Genomic DNA, 14571 nt, shown 5'->3' on the forward strand with positions numbered 1-14571 from the left:
CTCTCTCTCTCCTTCTCTCTCTCTCTCTCTCTCTCTCTCTCTCTCTCTCTCTATCCATACATAGATATATGTCTATGTATATTTTTATGAATATCTTTGTCTCTCTATATCTCTCTCCTACACTCCTAAATCTTCAGTATCTTACTCTATGGATCATCTCCATTAGCCTATAAACATACTCTGATAAGTTTATAAATGTGAAGAATTCTTAACATTTTTGTGTCGAGGTCCCATTTAGAAGTCTGGCAAAGTCAATGGACCCCATCTCAAAATGATGTTTTTCATTGCATAAAATAAAACACATAGATACATAATATAAGATTTCAAAGGAACCAAATTATATTGAAATCCTTATAAAATAATTTAATACATCCATATACCCCTTTAATTTTATCCATAGATACTTTTGTGGATACAATGGAATCCCTATTAAGAATGCTTATCCTAAGAAAAGTTTCAATAGAAACAGCAGCAACAACAACAACAACAAAAAAAAAATGCAGATAGCAATAGCAATAGTAAAAACCCTTCCCTTATGTCACACTCCATGTCAGTCTATCATTCTATTTCTCTCCTCGTGGATAAACTCTTAGTAAGTTTGTTTTTTTTAATATCTCGACTTCCTCATCATCTACCAACTCCTCAAACACTTGTTTGAATCTTCCATTCCCACTACTCTACTGAAATTGCTCTATCTAAAAATATTAATGACCTCATCACCAGAACCAATAGTTGGGTCTTTGGTAACTAATTGGGTCCCCATTTTTACATCAAAAAATTTTCTGAGGTGTACAAGATTTTCTTCCACATTAAGATATCAGCTCCTTGAGGAGATCAAATATGATTTGATCTTTGTTTTTGTAGACCCAGCACCTAGGGGACTGGGTCTACAATGCAGAAGGCATGTGTTGATTGAATGCTTCATCCTATTATCTTCAGGCTCTTTTTCTCATCATAGTACCTGATCATCACTGACTGGGAGAGTATCCCACCCCACAATCAAACTCCAACTTCATATCTTTTTCTAGCTTTAAAGTCCTATTCAAATTCTCATAGTACTTTTCTTGGATCTCTCCATCAAATATGTTACTATTTCTTTTGTCTAATTTGTTTATGAATATAACTTTCCCCCCACTTAGATTAGAAGTTTTTATAGATGAATCCATGGGAGGTATCTTCATATTCTTTTGAATGCAGTAGGTACTTAAGTATTCTCTTAAATGAAACTATGCTGATTTTATACCCTTTAATATTATCATAATACATGTGCTGAAAATCATAATTTTGACTCAGAAATATAATTATAATAAGAAATTAGTGATTCTCTACTTGAGTTCAAAAAATTTTGATGTTCCTTAAGGAAGAATGTAAGGTAATAATTTCCATAAACATTTCTAAGCGAGGCATTTTTAAACTACGTTCTTAGAAATTATTATTTTTTCATTTACATATTATTATATTTGGTTTCTTTTATAATCCTATGTATTTTATTTTATGCATTTAAGAACATTATCCTGAGAAGTCCATAGACCTAATCACACTACCAAAAGCATCCATAACACACACACACACACACACACACACACACACACACACACATACACACACAAATTTAAGAACTTTTATTTAGATCTAAGTTCTGCCTTATTTCAAAATCTTCCTATTTCTACCATTGAGGAGCTGTTATATAATTAAATAAAGAGGTGCATTAACCCAAAAGATATAATGGATTTTACATAGGTGGACATACTTTACAGATTTCTATCGCCTCCAATTATTACACATCAGCTGAAGTTAGGGCAAGGAAAAATGTGATCTCTTTTAATCCCTTTGAACCAAAAAATACTATGTCACTTTCATTTTGTAACTCGTTTAAGTTAGAGAATTTATATCTTTTATATTGTCAAGAACATTTGACTCCTTATTGAATAGAAGATACAATGTACAGAATGAGGGTTTTTTTCTGCTTTGAATGTGATTAGAATACAAAATAACTAAAACAATAAGCAGGGTACAGCTTTTCTAGCTTCCCAGTGCCTATGTAGGTGTGAAGTAATGTCTCATATGGTTATTTACAATCTGTGCTTCATCAACTCCATAAAGATTAGAAAAAAAAAACTGAAATTAGAATGTCATTATGGAGAAAAGTCCATTCCCACCCCCCCACTCCACCACCAATGATTTGTTGTATTTACTGACTAACCAAACACTAGTGTGGGATGGAACCCAAATAGCCTTTGAAGACTGGAGTGGGTACAACTGGCAGTAGTTAGTCTGTGATACCAAAGTGTGTACAATATTTGCAGTGTCACAGAATGAGTTGGTTTCCAAAAGAGAAAGGAAGCATCAGTTTACAAAGGGGCATGAAAGATGATGTGGGCACAATCCATCGTCCTGGGTACATGAGGGAACCCTGAAATGTCATAAAATCCCTCTTTGATCCGTTGTCGCTACTGTTGGTTGTATGGAAAATTAACATATTTAATTAACTGCCTGACCAAAGCAGCTGTTACCTTATATAAAACCTTGAACATTGATGCCTGGCTTATCCCACTAGGTGTTTGAATGTGCCAGTGGCATAAGACTGATGATATTTTTATACCGAATGGCACAGCATGACTCCTCTTGCAATAGGCTCAAGTCAAGATCTTCTTTAAATTCTTCATGGAGCATAATGATGATACAGCCCAAATTGCTTAATAATGCCCTATTTCAGGCCAGCCAACGGGAAGCTTCATGCACAATACAGGCTGTGGCCAATCCAATCATTTTCCTAGCTTTCTGTTCCTCATATCCAAAAGGGCCCCTGCTGCCTAGGCCTGGTTAAGTTTGGCATGCGTCTTTCCTCTTGATAGTCAGGGCCCTATTTTATTCATATTCTGCTTCCCTCACTTATGACAGATTGTTATTTGCCTTCAATATTTTTTAAATCTCCTTGGCTTCATCCTTTCCAAATGGAGAGGAAAGCGTCTGAGTCAGAGTAACTTTCATTAGTTTGCTAAGTTGTTGGATCCAAGGCTATTATGTGGAACTCATAAAAAGATTTTAATGCATTTAATTTCATATGGTACATGTGTTGGCTTGATGTTTTTTGGTGGGGGGGAGGCAAAAAAAGAGGAGGTCAGATTTTTTTCTTCTGGCCATTAAAAAATATTTTCCTTTTTTGGTTTGTTATTTCACCCATTTATATGAGAGTAAGAATCAAGAATTTTCTATTTTGGGTGGCCTGAGCTGTGGAGTGATGAGTTTATCTCTTGTGAAGGCAAGAATTTTCAATACCTTTCTTGGAGTAATGTAGGAACACTGGTTATCTTGATTGCTTAGGCTGTTCCTTTTCCATCTCTATTTATTTCCCTATTGAATATGGCTCTCGCTCCTCATACCTTTCCTCGTGGATATGCTTAATATTTCCTTTTGAAATTCTTCGAAAGTATTGCAAAGTCCGCAGTTTAACCTAGTACCATATGTAATGTACAAATATTTCGCCTGTTCAGCAAGTGGAGCTTTCTAAGTTTTGATTAGAGTAGTCTGACTTTAAAAAAGGAAAGAAAGAAATTAGGTGTATCAAGAAAAAAAAAAATATATATATATATATATATATATATAAATGTGTGGGTGTTTAGATGGATAAGTGTGTGGATGGATGCATAGATTAGATGAATGAATGGAGATGGACAGATATTTCACTAATATTTAGCATGACATGAACTATAATTGAGCAATTTTCCCCCACAAGCATTTTTTGCTAAATACAACTTTCTTAAATGCATGAAACCAAAGAAAATCAAAACAAATGAAAGTTTCCTAACATAACATTTTCCCTATGCTAGATTTATGTATGTTCATCTAGAGATTTTTCCCTTTTTTTCTTAATCACTTGGTAGAAACAAAATCCCAGAATCTCAGAATTTTAGAGTTTACAAGTACTTAAGTCCCTATTTGAGCAAACCTGAAGAAAGAATCACCACTGCAACTTACCCAATAAGGAATTATTCAGACTCTATTTGAAGATTTTTAATGAGAGGTATTATCCTTTCTCTTGAAGCAGCATAATCAATCAGATTACCAAATCTGAGAGATTCAATGAATATACCATCTCTAGCACCCATTCCTTTCTCTCTACTCATCTCTTCTCATGATTATGTTACAATAGATTGTCAGTTGGCCAGCCCCCTCCTTCACATTTTGCATCTTTCCAAAATATCTTTTACATAGCAAGTGAAGCAATTTTCCAAAAGCATAAGGTTGAACATGTCAATCACTTTCCCAAAATAGTTCCAGTTCCTCTCAAGTGGTTCTAAGAAATAAAAAATGAACTTCCCTAGGAGACACAGATTCACAGATGGGATCTAACTTTATACAGATAAATCTTCTTCGCAAACTCTATTCCAGGTAAACAGGCCTACTGCTTTTTGTTCTTGGAACAGAATATTTCATCTCTCCTCTCTATTAATTGAAAGTGTCCCCTACATCTGAATGCTTTTCTTCCTCAGTGCTGCCTCACAGAATCTCTAGCTCCCTTCAATGTGCATCTTAAGTCATATACTAAACAAGAGACCTTTCCAGATCTTCTTAGCTATTAATACCAACCCACTTCCAAATTACTTTACATATACTTAATATTTACTTCTGTATACATACTGTTTCACTCAATTGAATATAAGCTGCTTGTTGTCATGGCATTTTTTATATACACAGAATCCATAGTTCCATAATTATGAATTAGGTGTATCAATTGATAGATTGATAAATGTATTCGGGAATAAGCTAATCATTAGACTGGGAGCAAAAGAATCAATATAAGGCATTAGGAGGAGTACAGATATGAGATGAATCAGGTAGTTGAAAATAGAAATATTAAGGAAGGAACTGGATGAGTAATATACTTCAAAAGAAGAAGGAGCAGGATAAGGTGACTAATTGGACATGAGGATCAAAAGGGATGGAGGATTTAAAGATGACTTTAAATTCGTACACTAAGTGAAAGATCAAAATAATTTTGCTAATAATAGAAATAAAAAAATCTACTTTTTAAGAAAAAATTGAATCAATTTTAGAATTTGTTTATCAAAAATGAAATGGGTTATGTGACCCTTTCATTTCACCAATGATGATGATAAACTTTAGGGTTGTATGATCTCCTCATCTCCTACTCAAAAAATTCATTCTACATTTCACTGTTTTCTTCAAACATTCATTTAACCCTTTCCTATTCATCAAGTGTTTTTTTTTCTTCCTTTTCACACTTCTGAGATTTTGTCACCTTCCACTTTGGGGAGTTCATGTTTTGATGTGGGGATCCAGAGTGTGGCACAAAGTATTTAAGAAATAAATTTGGAGAAGGGTGCTCCCTTCTAAAAACACAGAGAATTGTGAAATATTTTTAAACACCACCAAAAATAGTAACAAATGATATTTTCAGGAAATATTCTTTGCACATGAGCTTTCAAAGAAACAGAATTAACTAAATATTTCTCAATTATTCTACAACTATTGTAACCCAAATATATACAAAGAGAAAACGGATTTTCTAGCAGGGTTCAGAATAATTTTATTCTTTTTACTGATTAAAATATTGTCATTTACTAAAGAAAGTAAATTGAAAAAGGAATATACACTTTTTATTCAGTCACTCCTAATATGATATGAAATCCTAACTTTTTTTAAAAGAGAAAACGAATCCATCATTGAATATAAAAAACCTGAGGAAAAACACACATACACAATATGAAAGTTACTGCCCTAATGAAATATTAAAATTGCATCAGGAATACTGTTCTGGCATTAAAAATAAACAATAACATTTCTTCCTGGTTATGGTTCACTTCCATTCTTTAAAAATTAATTATTACCTCTTTAAATATTTGATTAAATTAGATTTGGGTGGGTTATCACTACTCACAAACATATTATTGTGTGTAAATTCACATATTTCATTTTCTGATAAGTTCTTTCCTGTTATTTAGTTGGTTCAATATTTGAAAAATGAATTCAATGACTTTTTCTTTAGGTGGCTTGTCTTCAATAGATACCCCCCTCATTCCAACAAAATATATACAAATGTGACATCAATAAAATAACATGTAAAGAGGATGGATAAAGAATGTAAAATGTGGCAGTATCCAAGATTTTCTTATAATAAAATGCCATGCTCTCAAAAAAAAAAAGAAAACCAAGCCCACTATATTTATAATTGTAACTGGGAATTGTATTCTTTGAATCTCATATAACTGTAAGGCATGTCTTGATGGGAGACACAGATGCACAGAGAGTTATCGATTCAAATATTTTTTGTTATCTATTCACATAGCAATAAACATGTATCAGAGACTGGTAAATATATTTGAGAGGACCATTTCCCATAATGAAATTGGCTTTTTCTATGGTATAAATCTATGATATAAATTAATCAGCATTTATCAAGTACATATTAAGTAGCCACCATTCTGATATTTTCTGGAGGTACAAAGAAAAAATCAAAAACAGATGCTGGCATCACTTTTACTTTAGATTAAGTTGGAGATATGAAGTCATTGAACTTTAATATCTGGTGCTTAATTTTAAATGTGCATTTATTAGTACAACTACAATTCTTACTAAACCACTGATATCCTTTAGTAAGCACTTCTTTAAAAGGTCTCTATTGCATTTGTTTGCATTTTTAATGAATTTTTTAATAAGTTTTAGCCACTAACCAATAGTATAAAAAGTACTAAAAATCTATTCTAAAGGTAAGAGGCTAGAGGTGGAAGTAGGAACATTCAGCTTGATTTGGCTACTTAACTATTAATATAAATTTATAGTGTCAAGGAAGGAAGGAAGTAAACATATAAATGCCTATTATGTGCCAAGAATTTTGCTAGATGCTTTAAAAATACTTCACTTAATATACACAACAACCCTAGGAGGTAGTTGCTATTACTATTCCTGTTTTACAGTTGAGGAATCGGGCAAATAGAAATTACATGACTTAACCAGGATCACAGAAATATTAAGTAACTGAGACCAGATTTGAACTTAGGTCTTTCCAAGCTGATCACTCTATCCATTATACAACCTAGCTGCCTCTAAAACCTCAAGGAGCCTTATTGAATAGATTGTGAGTTTAAAGTCAGGAAGATGAGTCTTCAGTAGTTCCAATAAGGCTTTCAACTCTTACTAGCTATGCAACCCTGGGAAAGTCACTTTAAGTTACTCCTCTATAAAATGATCTGGAGAAGGAAATGGCAAACTACTCCAATTTCTTTGCCTAAATGGGGTCAAGAAGAATCAGATAGGATTGAAATGACTGAACAACAAAATTAAATCAAATGTTGAAAATGTTAAAGGGGTCTTGGTAGTCAAAGTTTTATTCATTATGATCCCTCCAAAAAATAAGAAGACAAAATAATTATTGAAAAATTGAAAACCCCTTGATATTATAATTCAAGGGATCATAGACATGACTTATGGCAACATGACCTGGATATTGAGAATCTCCTCTGTTTTTCTGTCTGTCAGTCTCTCTGTCCCTCTCTATCTCTGTCTCTGCCTCTGTGTCTCCCTTTCTTATTATGTTTCTATTTCTCTGCGCCTCTCTTCCCCCTCCCCAAAAATGCATAGACCTTGGATATGGATATCTGTACAGATATATATCTTCATGAGCAATACCATCACCATTAGATTAATTTATTAATGGATAGGCTAATTAGCACAGAAATATATACATGTCTGTGAATATATGTATGCGTATAAAAAGCATTTATTTTGAATTTGAATTGAAGCATTCTCCAATGAACATGGAATATACATCAACAAAAATGCATGATTTGTTTTTATTCATCATCCAGCGCATTTTTATATTTGAAATTATTTTCATGCTTATAAGCAATAACATCGCTGATGGATGAATTTATTAATGGATATATTAATTATGTGAGGAATTATATTTTATTCTGAAATTGCATAACATATATAGAGGATTAGTTTATTATTTGGGGGTTATCAAGGTTTTGGACACATTCTAAGAAAGTATTCCAGTAGGAATTCTTAAGTGAATGATTTTAAAATATGTCCATCTCCTTATTTCAGAAGAGTAGACTAAGAGCTACCATCCATAACGATATCATATTTCCAATTTGGTTCATTTCCTTCTTAGAAATGTTCACCTGTTTTGTGAGGTAGTGATTCTTTCTCATTGTCATATGTGATATGTTATTTATGCTAAATTGTTTGGTGAATCCATTACAAATAGTTTAGTGCCTCATTTGCTTATCTGTATACATGGAAGCCGGGTTATATCATAAGTAGGACAATAGGCTCAGAATCAGAAGGACTGAATGTGAATCTTTGCACAAATATTTACTAGCTATGTGATTCATAACAAGCCACAACCTCTCTCAGTTTCAGTTTCCTCATTTGTGAAATGGGAAAAATAATAGTCCCTACTAGATGGTTGTAAAGATCAAATCAGATAATATATCAAGTGTTTTTCAAATCATAAAACACTCTATAAGTAGTAGTAGTAGTAGTAGTAGTAGTAGTAGTAGTAGTAGTAGTAGTAGTAGTAGTAGTAGTAGTAGTAGTAGTAGTTGTAGTAGTTGTAGTGATAGTAGTGGTAGTACATGGGGAAAAGAAAGAAGCCTGGACTTGGAAATGACATTAAAGGTGTTTAGTCCAACTTCCAACAACAATTAAGAATCCCTTATCAACCAACCTGAAACATGACTCTTGAAAGGAAAACAGAATCTGATACATAAAGGCTGTGTTAAGTTGAGCAAATTGCTTCACCTCTCTAAATTATGAAAAATTACTAACATCATCATTTATATAGTTGTTTTAGGGTTTGTAATGCACTTAAAAACATTTTTAAAATTATCCTTACAATGACTCTGGATGATAGGTGGATTTATCATATCAATTTTACAGATGAGAAAACTGAGGTAAATAATGATTATGTGCCTTGAGAAGACTCACATGGTTATGTTGTAAGAGAGTGCATTCAAATTTTGGTCTTTGCTGAATCTAAGTCCAAAGTCCAGCACTTCATTCACTGTACCACCAAGCTGCCCTACCTCTATCAGTTTTCTCATCTAGAAAAAAGGAAATAATGTTATCTTCTCTATGTACTTCAAAAGGTTAATAGGAGACTCAAATAAATAAAGTATTTTGCAATGCAAATAAGCATTTTTACATCTATTTTCCAGGTCAGTTGTTTTCCATTGAGAAATGTCACATTTTCATCTTTTTCCATTCTCTTGATTTTATTTGCTTATTTATGGAAATCTCAAAGAATCTTTGATGTCCATTTGCCCAATTCTAATTTTAAGCAATGTTATTAATTATTTCCTTTTTCATTTGGCCAGTTCTACTTTTTAAGAAATTGCTTTCTTCAGTGAATTTTTGTAAGACCTTTTCTATTTGGCCAATTCTACCTTGAAGAAGTTATTTTTCTTGATAATTTTGGTAGCTTTTTTCTGATTTTTTATGCTTTCTTTTTCAAGCTTTTGACTCATTTCATGATTTTATTCCGTTACTCTCATTTCTTTTCCCAAATTTTTCTTTTAATTTGATAATTTGGTTTTTAAAGTCTTTTTTTAAACCACATTCAGATGTCCTTTTTGAGCCTGGCTCCACATTTTTCATGAGGTTTCACTTAAAGCTGTTTTGACATTGTTGTCACGTAAGTTTTAGGCCATGATCCTCCCTGTCAATATAAATACTTTATATTGTTAATCTTTTTTTTATTTTGGTCATTTTTAAAATTTTATTATGCAACTTTTCACTATACATTAAAGGTGGCCTGTGCAGGATCACAGAAGTCACTGTCCCAAACTTCTTAATGTGTAACTCAGGGCTTTACTTCTAGCTAGCTTATAGGAGCTTTGGGGTCTAGTTGTAGGCTTGAACTGGTGGGGGGCGGTGCTTCACTTCAGGCTTGTACCAGTTGGGAATCCTTCATTGCTGACTTGTATAGTGGGGGGAGCTCACTGCTTGCTTGTACAATGTGGGGGCCTCCCTGTTGGTTTCTCCTGGTGGTATCATCTCTATGGTAGCCAGATCAGAGCTGAGGCCTGACAAATATCCAGGTGGGGCCTAAATGCTACCTTGTCCTGGGGATGTCCATTGATTGGGAAATGACTGAACAAATTATAGTATCTGATGGAGATGGAATATTATTGAGCTGAAAGGAATCATGAACTGGAGGAATTCCATGTGAACTGGAAAAACCTCCAGGAATTGATGTAGAGTGAAAGGAGCAGAACCAGAACATTGTACACATAGACTGATAACATTGTGGCACTATCGATTGTAACATACTTTTCTACTAGCAGCAATGCAATGACCCAGGACAATCTAGAGGAACTTATGAGAAAGAATGCTATCCATGTCCAGAGAAAGAACTATGGAAACAGAAACATGGAAGAAAAACATATGATTGATCACATAGTTTGATAAAAATATGATTAGGGTTTTGATGTTAAAAGATCACTTCACTGCAAATATGAATAACATGGAAATAGGTTTTGAACAATGATACATTTATAAACCAGCGGAATTGCTTGTCAGCTCTGAGAGGGAGAAGGTAACCGGGTTGGGGGGTAGGGGGGGGGATCATGAATCATGTAGCCATGGGAAAATATTCTAAATTTGAAAAAGAAAAAGAAAAAAAAAGGGAAATTGGAAAATGGAATGGCAGACTGGGAGTGGACCAACATCTCTCACACCACTTATCAGTAAAAGATTAACTTTGGTACATGATCTAAATATAAAGGGCAATCCCATAAACAAATTAGGAAATAGTTCAAAAGGAACAGTTCACCTGTCAGTTCTATGGCTAAGGGAAAAATTTATGGCCAACAAGAGACAGAGAGCATTATAAAATTTAAAATGGATGAATTTACATATCTTAAAATTTAAAGGTTTTGTACAAACAAAATCAATGCAACCAATATTAGAAGGAAAACAGAAATCTGGGGAAAAAAATCTAATTTCTCATATTTGTAGAGAACCAAGTCAATTCATAAAAATGAAATTTATTCTACAATTGATAAATGATCAAAGATATGAATAAACAGTTTTTAGATGAAGAAATCAATGCCATCTATAGTCATTTGAAAGAATGCTCTAAATCATTCTGGTTAGAAAAATTCAAATTAAAACAACTCTGAGGTACCACTTCCCATCTATTAAAATGCCTAATATGACAGAAATGGAAATGACAAATGTTGAAGGGTATACAGGGAAAATTATGATACAAATAAAACTATATTCCCTTTGCTCTAACATCATTATATTATATATTATAACATTATTAAAATCTATCAAAGAGATAATAAAATCTATTTTTACAAAAATTTATTGTAGCTCCTTTTGTGGTAGCAAAGAATTGGAAATTGCAGGGTTGTCCATCAATTGGGGAATAGCTGAACAAGTTGTGATATATGATTGTGATGAAATACTATTGTGCTATAAGAAGTGACAAATAGGATTATTTTGGAAAAAATTGGAAAGACTTGCATGAACTGAAGCAAAGTGAAGTGAAAAGAACCAGAAGAACACTGTATACAGTGACTGCAATATTTCTTGATAAATAACTGTGAATGATGTAGTTATTCTTAGCAATGCAGTGATCCAAGACAATCCCAGAGTCTCATGATGAAAAATGCCATCTGCCCCCTGAAATAGAACTGGTAGAGTCTGAAGGTAGCCCTTTCTATTTTTTTTTTTTTTTGGTTTGAGATCTTTTCCACAAAGTGACTTCTATGGTAAAATATTTTACTTGATGACACAAGTAAAATATAAAAATACATACCATATTGATTACTGTCTCAGGGATGGGGAAAGGTTGGGAGGTTGTTGCAGAGGGAGAGTTGGAAGGAGGGAGAAAATTTGGAACTCAAATTTTTAAAAAAATGTATGTTAAAATTGTTTTTCCATGGAATTTGGGGGAAATAAAATATTATTTAAAAAAATCTAACTTCAACAGGGTGCTTACATTGCCCTTCAGAAATAGCCTGGGAAGGTCAATTTTATTCAGAGAAAGTCAAAGTGAGACATGCCATTATTTTTATTTTGACTATTTAAACCTTAATTAAAAATTACATTTGATAATGGAAAAGAAGTACCCCAGAGAATCAAAATATAGAAGTTATATAGATCAGTTTTTGCACAACATTCATATAATTCACTTATTTGTTCTTTTCATGCTAGTGGTGACCTATGACAGTCATTTTATAATGAATAAAAGTCACAAAAGGCTGAATCACTAAGTCTTGTAACTGGACATAAAATTTAGAGAGTACTTACATCATTATCATGGGTTGTGTTTCTCTAACTATTAGTACTGACCTCTTCGACACCCAGTTTTAATTTTCTCTTTCTTAGAAAAGGTAGTGTGAGACATACTCCCAGTCCTATACATTTTCCATCAGCATTATCCCCCCTTTCTCTCTCAGCAGTTAATATACACCTCATTCTCACACTATATTCAGAATCACTGAATAATTCATTTTACATAAGAACACATTTACTCTATTCTGTTTATATAAGGCAATAGAAGGGGATCCTCATTTTTTTAAACCTGTTTTTATTTCCTTTTTATTCCAGTAACTCTTTTTATTCTAGCTTACTACCATAGAAATTAGAGTGGAAATGGAGCATGCATGCCCTTTGTTGGCATCTGTTTCATCAAGCCAGATATCCTCCTGTTAAAAAGCTTAAACAATAAGCTGCACTGCTCACTTTATGCAGGTGAGATAGAATCTCTTTGAAATAATGAAATTTGGGCAACACAGTACGCAGTTCCACATAGGAAGTTTTGAAAGTGACCTTGTGATGACATCTACTCCATCACCTAGCCTTTAGGAAAGACAGTAAGGGGTAGTTTATGTTTTGAGATGGTATATATGCCTGAAGGTGGTCTCAGAGTAGGTGGTCATAAGGAAGAATCTCAACCTCACTTGCCTGGTTGACTTCATCTGTTCCAACAGCAGGAAAAATAATTGAGTAATACAGTAAATGTAGCAAGAAGCTTATTAGGCAGGGACAAATGAATAGTTCAGTGAAATGGAAACTGACAAACACTAGAGACTACCTGAATATCCAAAATGCCTCAGGTATCTGATGTCAGAAAAGTCAATTTAACACTAATTTAGTTTGTGCAAAGAATTATATTAATTATTAGATTATGAAATTGAAAAAAAATGACAATTCCCTGCCCTTAAAGAGCATACAGTTTGACACAGAGGATAAGATGTGTGCAAATAAATATAATGAGACACAGGGTGATAAGTGTTCAGAAGGGCAGAAGGCCCTAGAGATATGAGGAAGAAGTCATTGCTTTTACTAAGAGTAATTAGGAAAGTTCATACAGTGTAATGTAATAATTACTTAACCTGGAGTCAGGTATTTGTTCATGTATTAGATAAGTCACTTCATCCCCATGGATGTATTTTTTTTAAATCTTTAAAATAAATGGTTTGGCTTCTAAGTCATATGAGTCACAAGATGGAGGACCAGACTTTTTTTCTAATCATAACAATTCCTCAAACTTCTCTAAAATAGAAATTAGGCGCCAAAGATGAAGTAACTTCAACTGGTTCCATGGTCTAAGACACCCAGAATCCAAAAAGTTTTTTTTAAAAAAATGTAAAATATGAATAGATGCTCACTGGCCCTGAGCTCACCATCACTCTTTCTCCCACTTTCCATGACAGTGAGACTTCAGTATACTCATGAATCTTTTTCCTGAGATGAAGAATCCAAGGTACAGACTATAGAAGTTTGCCAGAGTTTGTGATATCCAGGTAAACATCAGTGCTTCAGAAACTAAAGTCTTCTTGATATCCCATGTTGCAAGGCTCTCAATTTTTCAGTGTGTGTGCAGGGTGGAGGGAGGAAAAAAGTATAACATGAAGACTGAGAAAATGAGCACAGATTACAGACTGGGACAAATATGCCTCTCAAAAGATTTTGGGGGCAGAGACTTAAGCTGGTGAACAATGAATTGCCTATTTTTGGAGGTGTCTAAGAGGCTTTGAGAGCTAGCCCCAATTAAATCATAACCAGAAAGAACAGTCAAAAAAATGAGTAGGGGAAAATCAGGGTGGGGTTAGAAGGATATGGAGCCTGAAATTACCAAATATCTCAGGAAGCAGAAACCTCAGAGATCTTCAACATAAGCAGATAAATCAGTGGTGAAAACATTGACAATGGAACAAAATACCGTTTCTAAGTCTAATAAAACAGTTCAGATATATATTAATAAATACTTCAATACAAAGAAAGGTGATGCAACATTTGCTAAGACAAAGGACCCTGTGAAATGTAAGAACACACAACCACAACATCTTGATCCTGAATAGTTCCAAAGATAAATGAGAATTTCAAAAGAAGAATTTATGACCTGCACAGCAAAAATAATGAGCAGAATAGAAAGGCTAGAATCTTTGATGACAACACTCACCAAAGAAACAAAAGAAAGAACAATAAATGGGAATGCAAATATAGAGAAGTAAATGACAATCTAGAAGAAGAGAAGCAAAGACAATAAAATTCATAATTATGAATTTTATTGTCTTTGCTTCTCTT

The sequence above is a fragment of the Gracilinanus agilis genome, chromosome 3 (assembly GCF_016433145.1).
Source record: "Gracilinanus agilis isolate LMUSP501 chromosome 3, AgileGrace, whole genome shotgun sequence".
Lineage (NCBI taxonomy): Eukaryota > Metazoa > Chordata > Mammalia > Didelphimorphia > Didelphidae > Gracilinanus > Gracilinanus agilis.